The following is a 14,642-nucleotide window of genomic DNA, read 5'->3' on the forward strand; positions in this document are numbered from 1 at the left end:
TCAAGGGTGAGAGAAACAGAAGTTCCTTGTTAGAGGCAGCTGGAGAATTGAAGACTTTAAAGAAAATTACTATTGTAATTTCAAAATGCCTTTACAGTTTGGCACAGTAGTCACAATCCTATCCTATAAGGAAGTGTACATTTCAGAGAGCTGTAACTTTAGATTAGTCCTGATCAGTAACAATAGGATCAAAAAAGATGAGGCTCTGGATGAGGAAAACTGCTCCAGAACTTTCCGGTAGGATAAGTGTCTCACAGATGGCTTTACTGAATTGAATGTAGATTCACTTAATTAGGAGAGGGAACTGGAAAGCATTATTTACATCATTATTCATCCTTCTGCAGTTGCAGATAATGAAAGATGTCTGCTGTTACCTAAACTGTGTAATCATCCAAAAATGGCTTCTTGGCAGTAGCAAGTGCTGACTGGTGCTTGAGGACAAAATTCATCATACGAAATAGTGCAGGATTAGGGCGAAAGAGACCAAGTGTGAAGTGTGTTGCTCTGGCAAAGGTAATACTTTTGTTTGTTTTGCACATAATATCCAGAGGGCCAAATGCCGTCCACAGTGAACAGCAGAAGGCCCTTCTCCCCCACACCAAAATCTTACCTTGAAGTTGATCTCCAGTATTCAGATAAAATGAGAAGCTGCTATACTCAGACGTTATGGACAATTTTGAGCTGTGCACACAGGGGCAAAAAAGAATTAACTTTCTGATTTATCTAAGTGTCTGTCAGAGGCCAGTCAGTGTGAGGCAGTGTAAATTATGAAAATGGCAAACACATCTCCCATCAGATCATAAGACATGATCATGACACATGATCTGGGTTTCTCTGAAGTTCAAAGGGTTGCTTCTATCATATTTCTGAAGATTTATCAAGTCATAAGTTCCTTTCTAAAAATTCTCCTTAGAAAGTTATTTGGAATTCCCATCTATCAGTAATCAGAAACCTAATTCCCATTTGAAATACATGTTTTCCTAGCTTTGTATGTATAATCTTCTCATAGTTTCAGTACTTGTTTGTCCTTCAGAGAGCGTTGTCCTCTCTCAGCCTTTATGTGGTTAGGCTAAATCAACTAACCAAAATAACTCCCAGGCTGTAAGAATGAGAAAAAACCAGAATAATCTAAGAGTCGAGTAAGCTGACAGAATGGTTTTGTTTTCCCTTTTCCCGTCTCTTGATTATGCACTACCAAAAACCCCCAGGATCCACTGGTTCACTAAACACTTTTTGCTGCTGAACCTGCAATTGAAATTGCCAATTCGTTCCTTTTTACAATGGGAGGGATTTTTTTTCACAGTAAACAGCTGATTGCTTTCATTTCAGATTCTATAGCTTGTATTGTCCTCTTGAAATATTTTAGGTGCCTGGATTTCTCTTTGTTCCATTCACACACAGAATTATTCTAGCTGGAATGTGAGGCAAAACATTCAGTAAATGAGCCAGACTTGGATTAGCTTTATTTTCCATCCCATATTTTAAATATAGTCAACTTGCCTTTTTCTCCTTTCTCTTTGCATTTATGGCTACCAGGCATTTTATTGGCCAGCCTATACTTTTTATTGGCTAGCCTGTAAGATGGGGGTCCTCCTGGGATGATGGTGCTCTTTCTGGTTTTCTGGCTAAGGGAGGCACATCTCCTGCTTTTTCAGGCTTTGTTTTCCCCTAAAGCATGAAATTGAAACTTCAGGGAGTTAAAAACCAAAAGAAACAAGCCAAAAACCCCTAAAAGAAAACCCAACAAAAACTCAACCAAAACGGCCCAAACAATCAAAAAAACAACAAACAAAAAATTGCCAACAAAATCCTCAAAACGAAACCAGAAAACAGGAGCTAGTGGAAATAAACAAAATATGCAGTGTGAGGCAGATACCCTTTGGGCTGCTATGAGGAGTGTGGAGCTTCTCCCCGCACCGTTAACAGCTTGCACAGCGGCTTTTTCGCACTGCTCACGGCTCTGTTGCTCACAGTGACGCAGACGGCTTACTTCCAGTCTGTCCTGGTGGTACTTTAGGGCCAGACGGCAAGTAGTTCTGTGAGAAGGCTTCTCTGGGCAGGCTGCATGCACCCCAGCACTGCTGTGCAGATCAGGGGTGTGCTTTTCAAGTGACTTGCCCCCATTGTCCATCCTTTGCTTGTGTGGGTTCATGTCACTGAATTGTCTTACTACACAACCTGTATTGATTTTGAATGCGCCTGACCTTAAAGAAGTGTTCCAAAAGCTCACCTTACAGGCTTTAACCACTAATGGCTGTCAGTTCATGGGAGCAGACTATAAGTTGTTCTGTAAACCTTTTATCTTCTCCCATTCTTCCTCCATGGAGTGTCACAGATTTTTGATGCTTGGCATCAACTGCTCCATTCTGCAGATCTCCTTTCTAATGCAAGTGTAACTGTCACTCTTGGTTTGTCTTCTGATGTTAAACATAAGTTGACACATACACTGGCTTGTTTTTCCTCTTGCTTGTAGGTGTTACTGCCTATTGTGCGTAACATCGCATAACCCATGTTCTGCTTTGAGCTGGGTCATGAAAATGTGATAATGTAGTTGATTGCTAAAGGTGGATCTACCACATCATTAACTGTTGGAAAATGAGTCAGCTGTACAATGCTGATACTTCCTTCTGACAGCATGACTGACCTTAGTACACAGTGCTGTTGATGTGTTGTAAAGAAGTATTTGCTCCATTATACAAAGGCAGAAACTATGGCACAGACTCAGTGACCTCTTAAAATGACCACAGGAAGTATGGTCTGTAGCAAAAACCAGGGTTCAGATAATCTAGCTCCAGAGACTTTAATTTTGAGACTTTTTTGCTCCAGGTAGGTTTGACATCAGTAATTTCATAAATGAGGATTCCAGATAAAAAACAATACCACGAAGGATTTCTTAGAGCAATCAGGCTAATGTTATTGCACAGTTTTAATTTGTGCATCTATTTTTCCTCTCCTTAGTTTTTCAACATATTAAGCCAATTTAATAAATTCAATGGAAATAGAGCAGACTATGTGTGTCTGTAACTTCCTTGAGAACACTAGAGTGAGCAGATGTCAGAGTCCATCCTAGCAGTTTGCACTGAAGGAGAGGATTTGGCAGGAGCTTGGCTCTTATTAGGCATGAGAGAATCCACATAGGAATTAAAATACTTAAGACTGTGAAAAAGTCTTTGATCACAGCCCAGGCTTTACTAGAGAGCAGCAGATCTGGTCACTGTTCAGAATGTGCCATACTTGCATTACAGCATATGCAGTCAGTGCACCTGTTCATCAAGGTGGTAGCATCTGAGCATCAGATTATCTTGGTTTGTATAGTCAGTGTTCTGAGTTTTCTGTAATGGCACAGAATGTAAACAAAAAATGGCCAAGCGGCACAAAATTGAGAAACTCTGGAACTTTCTATGGCTGTATACTGACTATATTATTAGACATGCCAAAATGATTTGAAGTTAATTTTGTTGAGTAGTTGTTATTGCTTTCTAAGCAGGCTGGGGGAAACCATGACTCCCAGTTCACCTATGAGATTTTAGAACTTGTTAGCATCATGATTTTTATTGGTCTTTATACAAGTAATGAGTAAGACCAGACTGTGATCTTCCTTTTTCAAAATCCTTCATTTCAGTTATCAAGTCTGGAAACTGTTGTATTAGAAAGCTCAAAGTGACATGAAATCTGTAAGAGGAAACCTGTATCTGGTGAAGAACTGTGGAAAAATGGATCTGGTACTTTTGATGTCTACTCTCTGCTGAGCCTCCAGTGGAAATTTTCCTGATATCCCTGCTTCTGTCCACACCTTATCTTAATTTTCCGTCTCTTGTGAATTCTTTGTGCAGCAATGTTTCTCCAGCTGTAATGTCTTGCCCTCCTGCTCCTCTGAAAGCTGCAGGTCACGGTGACTGCCCTTGCCCCGGGCTGCCACTGAAAGCCAGCTGCTGAACTAGCCAGCCCTTCTCTGACAGTGATGTCTGGGAAAGTCCAGTGCAGGTGATATGCAATGGCAGCCATTTAAAAATAAAAATTAAAACTAAATGCTCAGATTTCCCTCTATCCTCTGTGTCCCTTTCTAAATGTGCCATCATTGCTTCATATCATCATCATCATCATCATCACCATCATGATCATGTTCTCTGCTGCCTGCCTTTATTGTTCCCAGTTGCTCCGTTGAGCTTACCTCTCATTGTTCCCCTGCTGTCATTGTGGCCGAGTCAAACCTGCACTGAAATGGGAAATGCTTGGGGAGATTTTGGCGCTGCTATGCCTTAGGGAGCTTGTGCTGTTTCTAAGTGGTGTCAGTTAGGAAGAGGAAAGGCTGGAAGAAATACAGGATTCAGGTTGCTTGTCCTTTCTTCATATGTCTGGTGAGGGTGGTTAGCCTCCTGTCATGGTTTTGCCCCAGTGAGCAGCCAAAACCCAGGCAGCTGTTCACTCACTCCCCCACCAGTGGGAGACAATTGGAGGGTTAAAAGTCAGAAAACACATGGGTTGAGATAAAGACAGGTTAAGAGGGAAAGCAAAAGCCACATATGCAAGCAAAACAAAGCAGGGAATTAATTCACTGCTTCCCATGGGCAGGCAGGTGTTTAGCCATCCCCAGGAGAGCAGGGCCCATCACGTGCAATGGTGACTTGGAAGGACAAACACCATTACATCTATTGTCCACCTCTTACTCCTTCCACCTCCTCCCTCCTTCCGCCCAGCTCTTTGTACTAGTCATATAAAATATCCCTTTGGTCAGTTCAGGTCACCTCTCCCAGCTGTGTCACTTCCCAGTCTCTCACACATCACCAACTCCTTCACCAGAGTGGCAGTACAAAAAACAGAAAAGGCCTTGGCTATGTGTAAACCCTGCTCAGCAATAACAAACACAGCTCGGTATTTTATCAGCGCTGTGTTCGACACAAATTCAAGACACAGACCCATACTAGCCACTGAAGAAAACTGTACCCCAGCTGAAACCAGCACACCTCCTCATTAATGTGAAATGTGGGCTCTGTTAGACAACTATGCAGACAACTTTGCCTAGAAGGTGAAGTGCTCAGTGGGCACTGTGCCCACACTACGCAGGGGTTTTGTTTCACATGATGTTACAGATACACTCTGCAGGTACTGCTGGTGTAAACTGTTGAAGGTTCCATAAGCAGATCTCATCCTGGAATCAGTAATACCTGGATTTCCTCACATGCAGAAAGTACTTGAAAAGCTTGGCACCTGTTTAAACCCCTGTTTTGTTTCCTAACTTGCTGATTTTTTGCTCTTGAAAATCTGCCTTTAAAAAGTGTCATTCTCTCAGTATCTTTCCAGATCCCACTATTTTGTCCACCGGGTTCCTGCGTTCCTGTGTTGCCCTTCTCTGCCATAGAAATATGTGGTTGTATTAGGAATGTGACATTTCATGTGTTTCTTCTGAAGATGCTTATTGACTTATATGCAAAAGTGGAAAGTGCATTAAAGTTGCCTCTTACAGGGTGCTCTGTCTGGTTCTGTCTTCCCATTAATAAGGCAAATGTCATTTACCTCAGAGGATAAGTTCTAGTAGACTAAAAAATTAAATTGGTGATAATGAAAATTTGTAAATTCCTACTGTAGAAACATGTTTTAACATGTTTTTTCATGTTTTTGAATTGCTTATGGAACTGCTTTCTTAAATCCAAAAAGGAGAAAATAAAAGGAAGCTGAACATATTTCTAGTAAATGAAAAAACACGGTGGAACTGGAGAAGCAAGTGAATTCACTTCTGACCCTGCTTGCAACAAGAATATTGATAACTGGGATAATGAGACCTTCCTGTACTTAGCGCAAATAATATTAAATGCACAGACCTGGCTGAAGGCTTCTTGCCAAAGTAGGCAAAAGAAAACATAATCTTGCACTGACAGCAGATTGTGTTTTGCAGCACAAGAGGAAGAAAGGCCAGGAAGGGTCTTAGAGAAGGAGGAAGATGTAGTGGCCAGTTGGACTTTACCAGACTATATGTAACTTAATGGCATTGCAGAGGGATGACTGTCAACCCCTGCATTTACTAGCTCCTCACAGCAGTGTTAGCTCTCCATCTTGCATGATGGTCAAAGATTTGAGCTTGTGCCCGTTGCAGCAAACATGAGGGTTGGGGCTGAAGAGTGCACATCCTTCCCTTCTCTGGCAGCCAGCAGTGGTGCAACATGGATAGCAATGGCCGCTGCTCAAAGTCCCGTTCCCTGACAAGTTCACTGAACACAGCAGCTGCCCCTCTGTTCTCCAGAACAGGGAGAAGTGAAGGAATTGATCTAGGCAGCCCGCTTCTTTGGATCATACAGTGATCTGGAGCTGGATAACTGCCAGTTAGTGTATCTGAACATATTGCTCTAAAAGCAGTATGAAGAAAAGCTGGGGCAGTACCTCTCTTTCCTAATAAATCCTCACACCCTGCTCCAATCTTTGGCTGTGTGACATTGAAGAAGAAAAGTGAAAGAGGGATGTGCTGCTACTGCTAAGCCAGTCTGATTTAGGAGGCAATAGTCCATTTTATTTGGGGGATGAGAAGGTGTTGGAACACTCAGTGAGAGAATGAAGTATTTCTACTGTACTAATAGTGCAAGGTGCTAGACGTAGAACACTACACAGAGAACAGAGGCTGTGCTCACATATCGTGAGTTGTCTGTGTTGAAATTTGAAATATCAGCTTAGTAATTTTAGCAAGGTTTGATCCCAGGAAAAGAAGCATAAGTAGAAATGTAGCTTTATGGCTTTTCTAAGCAGTTCAGATTTTGTGTGCAGTCATAGAACCATTCTCTGACATGATGCTAAAAATTCCTTAAGTTTCCACTGTGATTGATGCAAAGTAACTGCAGTGTCTTCGGTAAAGGATTTTTCAGCAATGAGCAGTTTACCTTCTAGGCAAAGTTGTCTACATAGTCAACTGTTCAGCAATCTGCTCAGCTGAAAACACACTTTTTAAAGGAGGAAATACTCTCTGAGACACAGAGACAGAAATGTTCTCAGCATTGTATAAAAGCATTCAAAATCTAAGAAGTCCCTCAGTCCTAAATAAATTCTCGTTCAAAACAAAAATTTCAGAAGGTGGGTAGAAATATAAAAATTTTTCTGTAATCTAGGAAATCAGTCTATTCACAGCTAAAACAACATCTGCTTTATGTGTAAATGTTGGATAAAGACCTCTAAAAGAAAAAAGATTAAGTAATGTTGTATAGATCTTTTATTATATGTTCTCTGGAAAAGGGCTGATGATGCTTCTTCCAAGAACTTACTTTTATTCAAATCAGTGAAATCATTTGCCTTTGTACAGAAGTAGGATTTTTAATCAAGGATATCAGAAAAACTTACAAATCAAACAGTTTCCCACAGCTTTTAGTCTCTTTCTGCAGAGTACTTGAACTACAAACACTGCTGAAAGGTGTCTTGAAACTCCCAGATTTAGCACCCAAGACTGAGCATCCGTGTGGTGAACAACAGTGTGAAACAGGGTCAGACAGTCCATCCTTGTTAACCAGGCAAGGCCCAGCAAGAATGCCCGCCTTGCGTCAGCATGTGTGTGTGTAGTTTATGGCATAAATATGCCTGTGCATGTGTAGCCAAAACACCTGAGTTCTTAGGCATGCATATACTTATAGACAGAGACCTGTGTACCTTCTTTAACCATTAATTGTGCTTTTAGCATGTGCCTTCATTTGACCAAAGTAGAAAAGACAAAGCAGTGTGAATTGGTTTTGAAGTCAGTGAAGAGGTAGTGAATAGCAAAACTGAGGTGTTAAGAAAACCAGAAGTGTTAATAATTGTTGGCATGATTGTGATACTGGCCTTGGGAAAAAACATGCACTTGTAGAAAGCACTGAGCAGAACACTGATTTTTATAGACACTACCATATTTTGTGTACTTGATAGTATATGATGTGACTGCATATATGGATAAGGAGACACTATTTTTTCTGGTTTGGCATGGTTATAAAAATGTGTGACAACCTAGTGTAGAGGGGAAAAAAAATCCAAAACTGTCTTGCTTTCCTTTTGTGCTGTGAGCATTTTGCAATCAATTGCAAGCCTGCACATACACTTTTGCCCTGATGCCCACGCAGGTGTCTCTTGGATTAAATCTGGGAGGTATTCAGAGTACATCTTCATTGAGGCATCTTATTGAATGGAAGAAAGAAGAATGGTGTTTTCCCCAAGATGTTTTTAAGAGGAACATCTACAGACTCAAGTTCTGTAGGATTTTTTTCTTACAATCTTTTGTCAGTTGTGTTTTTCTTTCTCTAAATGGAGTTACTGCATGTAGACTAGTGCTGCAATAAAACAACTGTGTCTTACCTCACAATGGTCATACTATCTGCAAAGTGGAAATGCTGTTTGCTTAAGTATCTCTCTTGCAAAAGTACTTAACTAGGAACTTGTCTGGTTCTACACAGAAATGAAGATTAGAAATACCTTTGTCTTGCCTGCAGTGCCTGAGAGAGGTCAAAGTACAGAAATTCTTCATCATGCTCAGAGAGATGCTGCAATGGAGAGAGTATCATTCAGTTGGCATTTATCTCAGTATGTAATTGCTATTGCCAAAATGCGTCCCTTGCTCTTTTATGCTGCAGAACGTGTACTGGGAAGAGGCATCTCTGAAACAGTGCAAATTGCAAGTGTGAATTATCAACAGCAGGAAAAAACAGAGGCAGCAGTTTGCAGAAGTAACAACTCTCCCTTTTGTTCCCTCCCTAACTCCTGACCTGTGTGTTTTAAAATCAAATGAAGAACATTATTTTTTGTGGCTGTGATGCTAACATTAAGGAGTGGACCAATGGTAGAGTCCTCATGTTTGCAGACAGCCTGAAGCTTTGGCATTTGGAAGCAAGTTGTTTTCCAGCCTTCTCTCCAGGATAATGACGGTGAAAACTCACAATGATACACAGCATTATTAGCTATGCAAATACTCGCTAAAGCTCTTAGGAAAGACAAAGAAATGTCAAGATTATTGATAGTGTTGCACTGACTCTCAAGAAGTGCGAGTGAGGCTTAAGAGGTTGCCGTCACATTCCTAGTTTTTCCTGACTCCTGCTGCCTCCTCCCTGGTGCTGTGTGCATGCCCAACGCAGTTGCCACAGCAGTCTGCACTTGGCTTACATGCAATTCCTCTACAGTATTTCTTCAGACTTCTTCAACTTCCACCATTTAAGGTGAACTGTGAGGGTCACTTCTCCTTGGAAGCATAACATCTCCTGTGGAAGGGTACCTGGGCTGCTTTCTTCTTCCCTTATGGTACTGAAGTCCCTGGTTTGCTAGTGGCAGTGTGTTCTGATCATGCAGCTAAAACAGCCATTTTTCTGCCCTTTAAGGCTGAGAGACTTCTCTGGGAAGAAGTCTAAGTTTTGTTAAGGGCTTGCAAGCACAGGACGTTTGTGCCATCAAAACATTCAGACAAGCAAAGTACTGCAATGGCAGGCTTCTGGGACTCTCCCTGTCCTTCAGAAATTCAAGGTATTTCTTATTGTTTCAAGGCACTCTGGAATCAAATTCAGTAGGTTTTGCCAAATAGAATATGGACAGTATTGAAAACTGTAATCATGTAGCCTAACTGCTGTAGGGCTGAGGAGGAAAAAAATGCAGTGCCTTAGCTGAAGGGAATCTTTTTGTCTTCCATTGTTGGGATTTAGGCTTCATAAATCAGAGAGGGACTTTTCAGGCAGCTGTTTGGCACAGGTCCCCAGGAAAGTTAAAATTATCCCAAGTCAAAATGAGTGGAAAGCAACAAAATTGGCTTTTTTTTCTGACTATATTGCACCTTGTGTATGAGGTGACAGTAATAGCGTCACCATGGACATGGGAAGTGGGGGAAATATTTCTACAGGAGTCTTCCTCTTTTCAGCCCCAAAGGGTGTTCTTGTAATGTGCACAGGGGTGAGGCCATGTGATTGCTTTGCTCTCTTCTTGTACTTGGAAAGATTTTAAGTCTACTAGGTTCTGAATTATTGGTGTTCTCACATCTTGTCAAACTACAATATGTTGAAATATGATTAAACTCTTTATACAGATACAGGAGTTCGTTGTATACACAAAGTGTATTTGTGTTGTATACGCAAAGTGAAATTTTGCCAGGCATATTAAGCTATTTAATGTTACAAAATTGCAGGAGACTTCTGATTAAGCTAACCAGTAGTTGTGTTTTCAAACATGTATTTTATGTTTCAAAACCTATCATGTGCTTTGGCAAATACCTGGTTTGATGATCTCATGCTTTTCTACCAACTTTCATTAGTGTTAAATTGTTGGAAGCTCACAAATCAGAATGGTTTTGGAGCAATGTATGTTAGAGAATCACAGCCCATCAAACCAGACAGATACCTAAGCATGAGTTCCCGCTCAGCTTCTTCCTGTGAGTAGCTTCACTGCTGTCAAGGAGATTTGAGATGTGCTTCATCCATGACTGCCAGCCAAATGCTAAGCATGCATAAGACACTGCATCTTTTTCTAGTTGCTAGTGCTGTTAGTTAGTCTTTCACAGGGTCATCCAGCTCAGGATGTCTCTAAACTAACCTCCATCTGAAAGCATGGCCAACTATGAATCCAAGTCAAGTTGCCTCAGTACTTTATCCAGTTGGGTCTTGAAAATCTTGATGGTGTTTCTCATAGAATCATCTGCTTGTTTGGAGAAAAAGAATTCTGTTTACAAGTCAGATCAGTCAGATTTCTGCTTTTTGTCTTGGCTGGCTCAATGCAGCCTCTGGAAAGTAAGCTCCATTAACATATAATCTGTAAATTGTATGTGTTGTTTGAGAGAATAGAATCATAGAATAGAATGGGTTGGGCTGGAAGGGACCCTAAGATCATCTAATTCCAAACTCCCTGCCATGGGCAGGGATGCCACCCCCTAGATCATGTTGTCCAGGCCACATCATCTATTTGGATTTGTGTCTTTTGTTCTCCTAGTATTAATTTAATAAATCAGCAAACTGCAGGTTTCCTTCTTCCCCATTTTCCAGTTGTTCACAGTGGTCTCATTTCTCTTTTTTGCTTCCCTGTTGCTGACTATCCTTCAGCCACTAGCTGTATTCCAGGTACCTTTGTCCTCACCTCTCTGATTCTACACTTCTCCCAGCATCTTCTAGTCCCTGATTCTAAACTTCTGTGTAATTTTTCTGTATAATTTTTCCATGTGGATAGGCAAGGGTGTATATAATTATGCAGAAGAGCAAAGTTAACAGAAGAATACGATGACAAAATCAAACAATTAAAAATTCAGTAAGGACTGGCAGCAGTCTCATTCTCTATTCCCACATGCACATGGCAGATCAAGCTGCTTGTAATTATATGATTAAGTTATTTCATTCCCAAAACCCTTCCTTGTTCCTTTACAGGATGTGATTCTGGGTGTGAGTCAGGTCTGTGCATTGAAGGAAGCTGTTTGCTGTTCCAGGAGCTGACACATTTCTACCAAAAGGGCCCAACAATTGCAGGAAAAGCAAGTGGATAGCTGTGTGTTTAAGGGGACTGACCCCTGCCCTGGCCATTTGGATGACTCTGGTCCAGGATTTTGGTGATCCAGAGCAAGTGACATCCACCTTAATTCTCAAAGGCAGTCACAGCAGGCATTTCACACTTTCCAGGTGCTTACCTGCTTAATACCTGGTGTTGAAAGCTCTCTCTCTTCACAGATATAATAGAAGTAAATGGGAAAGATTTGCTTTAAATATATAAAGAAATATGTTTCCCATTAAGAATTTTCTGTAGTCCTAAAAAATTGTCTTCCTCGCATTTCAAATATGAAATTAAAAACTTAAAAGAAAGTGCTTCACAGTTAGTTTAAGATAGCATTAAGAATGTTTCTCAAGCTCTAAATTAAAACAAGACTACAATCAGATATGATAGGCATGCTAATGAAAATCATACGTTCTCTATTAATTTTCATTTTGTTAGGCTTGGGGCTTTTTATGTTTTGTGGGTGACAAGCTGAGGCAAGGACCAGATGTGAGCATGGATATTGGTGACTCTTAAGTTCCCATCTTTTTGGTGTCATTCACTCTGTTATTACAGATACTTGAAGCCTTATGACATAAATATATTTCTCATTTAATATTTACAAACACTTCAGGTAATTTTGGAGTTGAGTGTAAGGAGAAATAAGCCAATATGCTTGGACCCTTTGTCTACCCCAGAGCTTGCACTGTTTACCACGGACCTCCAACCTCCACTCCACTCACAAACCTTGAGTGCTCCATGTAATCTCCAGCCACAGAATGCGAAGTATGACCTTTTCAGGGCAGAGCCCTGCCAGTACATGAGAGGGACTCCAGTGCTCAGCCCCTGGTGTGGATCTGTGGGGTGATCTGACAATGCAGGGCTACTTGCTGATGAGAAGAACCTTCACTCAGATACCCATGTCCTTGTTCACATGCAACTGGGTGTTGTATTTTTATAGGAAGTGTGCGATATACTTTCAGCTTTCACCAGGGATGGATGAATAATAAACAAATGTATCAGTTGCCACGTGTCTGGGAAAGGCAGTGCTTTTTTATTGACTCTTGCTTCTGCAGTCTGTCTGATGACTTGTACGTTGAAGTGTGATTTAACCAGTGCTGGTGTGAGATGAGTCAGAGAGGATTACACATATGTTGCAGGACTTCCTTACAAAAAAGTGTTAGCCAGCTGGACTGTCATTTCAGGACAGAAGTTTCAGGCATGCAATGAGCAGGTGCCCCACAAAATGCTGGACCCTTCAGGAAAGGCTGGTCTTTAAATATACAAGTGAATGCATTTGTTTTGGTGGCAGGTCACTAAGCAACCTGCACTGCACCAAGAAAATACAGTCTCAGCAGTGCTTCTCAGTACAGTTGGCATCTTTGGCCTTGAATCACCATATCATGAATTAGCACTGACAGTAGCTGCAGGGCCTTGTCCACAGCAAAATACTGAGGGCAGATACCCAGCTACACTAGTGATTTCAAGTACAAATTAAAAAACAGGTATGCTGCTTAGAGTAAAGTAGTGGTTGGTGTTTAAATGTTATATAGTATTGCCAATTCTTCTAGGTAGTATGAAAGTAGATTAATAGTTACAGAAGTCCATAATCAAATGTGGTGATTTGAACATAAAGATTACTCTTACCTGAACACTGTCAAAGAACAAATTTTTGTCACAAAAATTGGGGGCAACTAAATAGGCTGAAAGAGTGTTGGAGAGAGAAGAAGGGACAAAATCTTTTAGAGGTTGAGTGTATGTGAAATACAGTAGTGCATACCTCTGTGACTGAAACCCAGACTAACTGCATGGCCCCACCCAGTTGTTCCTCAGAAAACTTGTCATCCTCACCTGTCATACCTAACCATGGCAATCAGTCACATGAAATTTAGCTTCATGAAGCAAACAAGTGCGTTATTTGTCATTGAGAATAGACATCTTTTTTCAACTTCTTTATGTGGGCTTTATGTGGCATGTCCCCTAAAATAAAAATCTCCAAAGCCTCTACCCTAGATGTTAGAGAGGTCTGTCTGTAGATTGGGACAGAGGATATAATTACAGCTTGCCTATATCTTACAAACACTTTTATGATCAGTGAAACTTGTGAAGCTAATCTATAGCACAGCTTAGTGCCAGACCACAGGAGGAGACACAGGAACTCTTTGCTGTCCACAGAGGAGCCATCTTCTTGGGAAATTAGCAGCTACAGAGTGCCCTGGCATGCTGTAATCCAGACCAGGGCATGCCCTTGTTTTTGTTGATACAATGCTTCTAAAAAGCAAAGTAGTGAGAAGTTGAAGTCTGCATAATACACATTTCTAGATTTCCTTTGCTGATGGGAGTGAGCTACTTTAGGGTCTGATCTTGTTTGAGGCTGTATGAGAGATGGAGGGAGGGAGTAGACTACAACACTGAAAATTATCCTAGGAAATCAGGTGACAAAGCATTACACAGCCACTAAATAGTACTTACACAGGAAAATGAACTGGCATGAGTGGGAAATCTGTGTGTTGGGACTGATAGTATGCCCAGTCATGGTCTCATGGTTTTCTTTTGTAACAGGAAGAGTGGCCTCTATGTAATCCATGCTGAGTTTTCTATTTCACTTCCTCCATGTCACCACTTCAGTGTTGCTGTAGCATTCTAGCATGTCTGCATGTACTAAAATGGAATTTGCTCAAGCATGGAGACATTTAAATGGGAAAGATCTACTTGATGCTCTCTGCTCCCTGTGCACAAGGGTGGGACATGAGCACCCTGGGATTGTTTAACTGATGTGAAATGAGCGTGTGCTAATCCTGTCCAAACGCTCATGAGGAAGCAATTCCAATTTCATTTCCAAATAAATGTTTCATTTTAAAAGGAGGTTAAAATCAGATATTAATTGGAAATTACACTGCAGTTTTATAAGAAGACTCTAGAAGGATGAATTTGTTAGACAGTTGTTTATCTTGCATTCACTGCATTTCAATATTGTTTTACGACCAGTTCCTAAAATGTATTTCTTACTGCTCACTTTGTCTTCTAGCATCACAGTGACAATTTGATGAGAAGGAATAACATTTCTGGGATTATACAAGGGATCAAAGATTATGAACTTCTTCTGACAGTGCAGCTGCTTGATTATGTCACCTGTCTCTCCCTCCTACCATGATTATATTTATATGAGCTCTCTGGTTTATGGCTTTATGGTTTATGGCTCTATACAT

This window comes from Taeniopygia guttata, chromosome Z, assembly GCF_048771995.1.
Source record: "Taeniopygia guttata chromosome Z, bTaeGut7.mat, whole genome shotgun sequence".
In the NCBI taxonomy this organism is placed as follows: Eukaryota; Metazoa; Chordata; class Aves; order Passeriformes; family Estrildidae; genus Taeniopygia; species Taeniopygia guttata.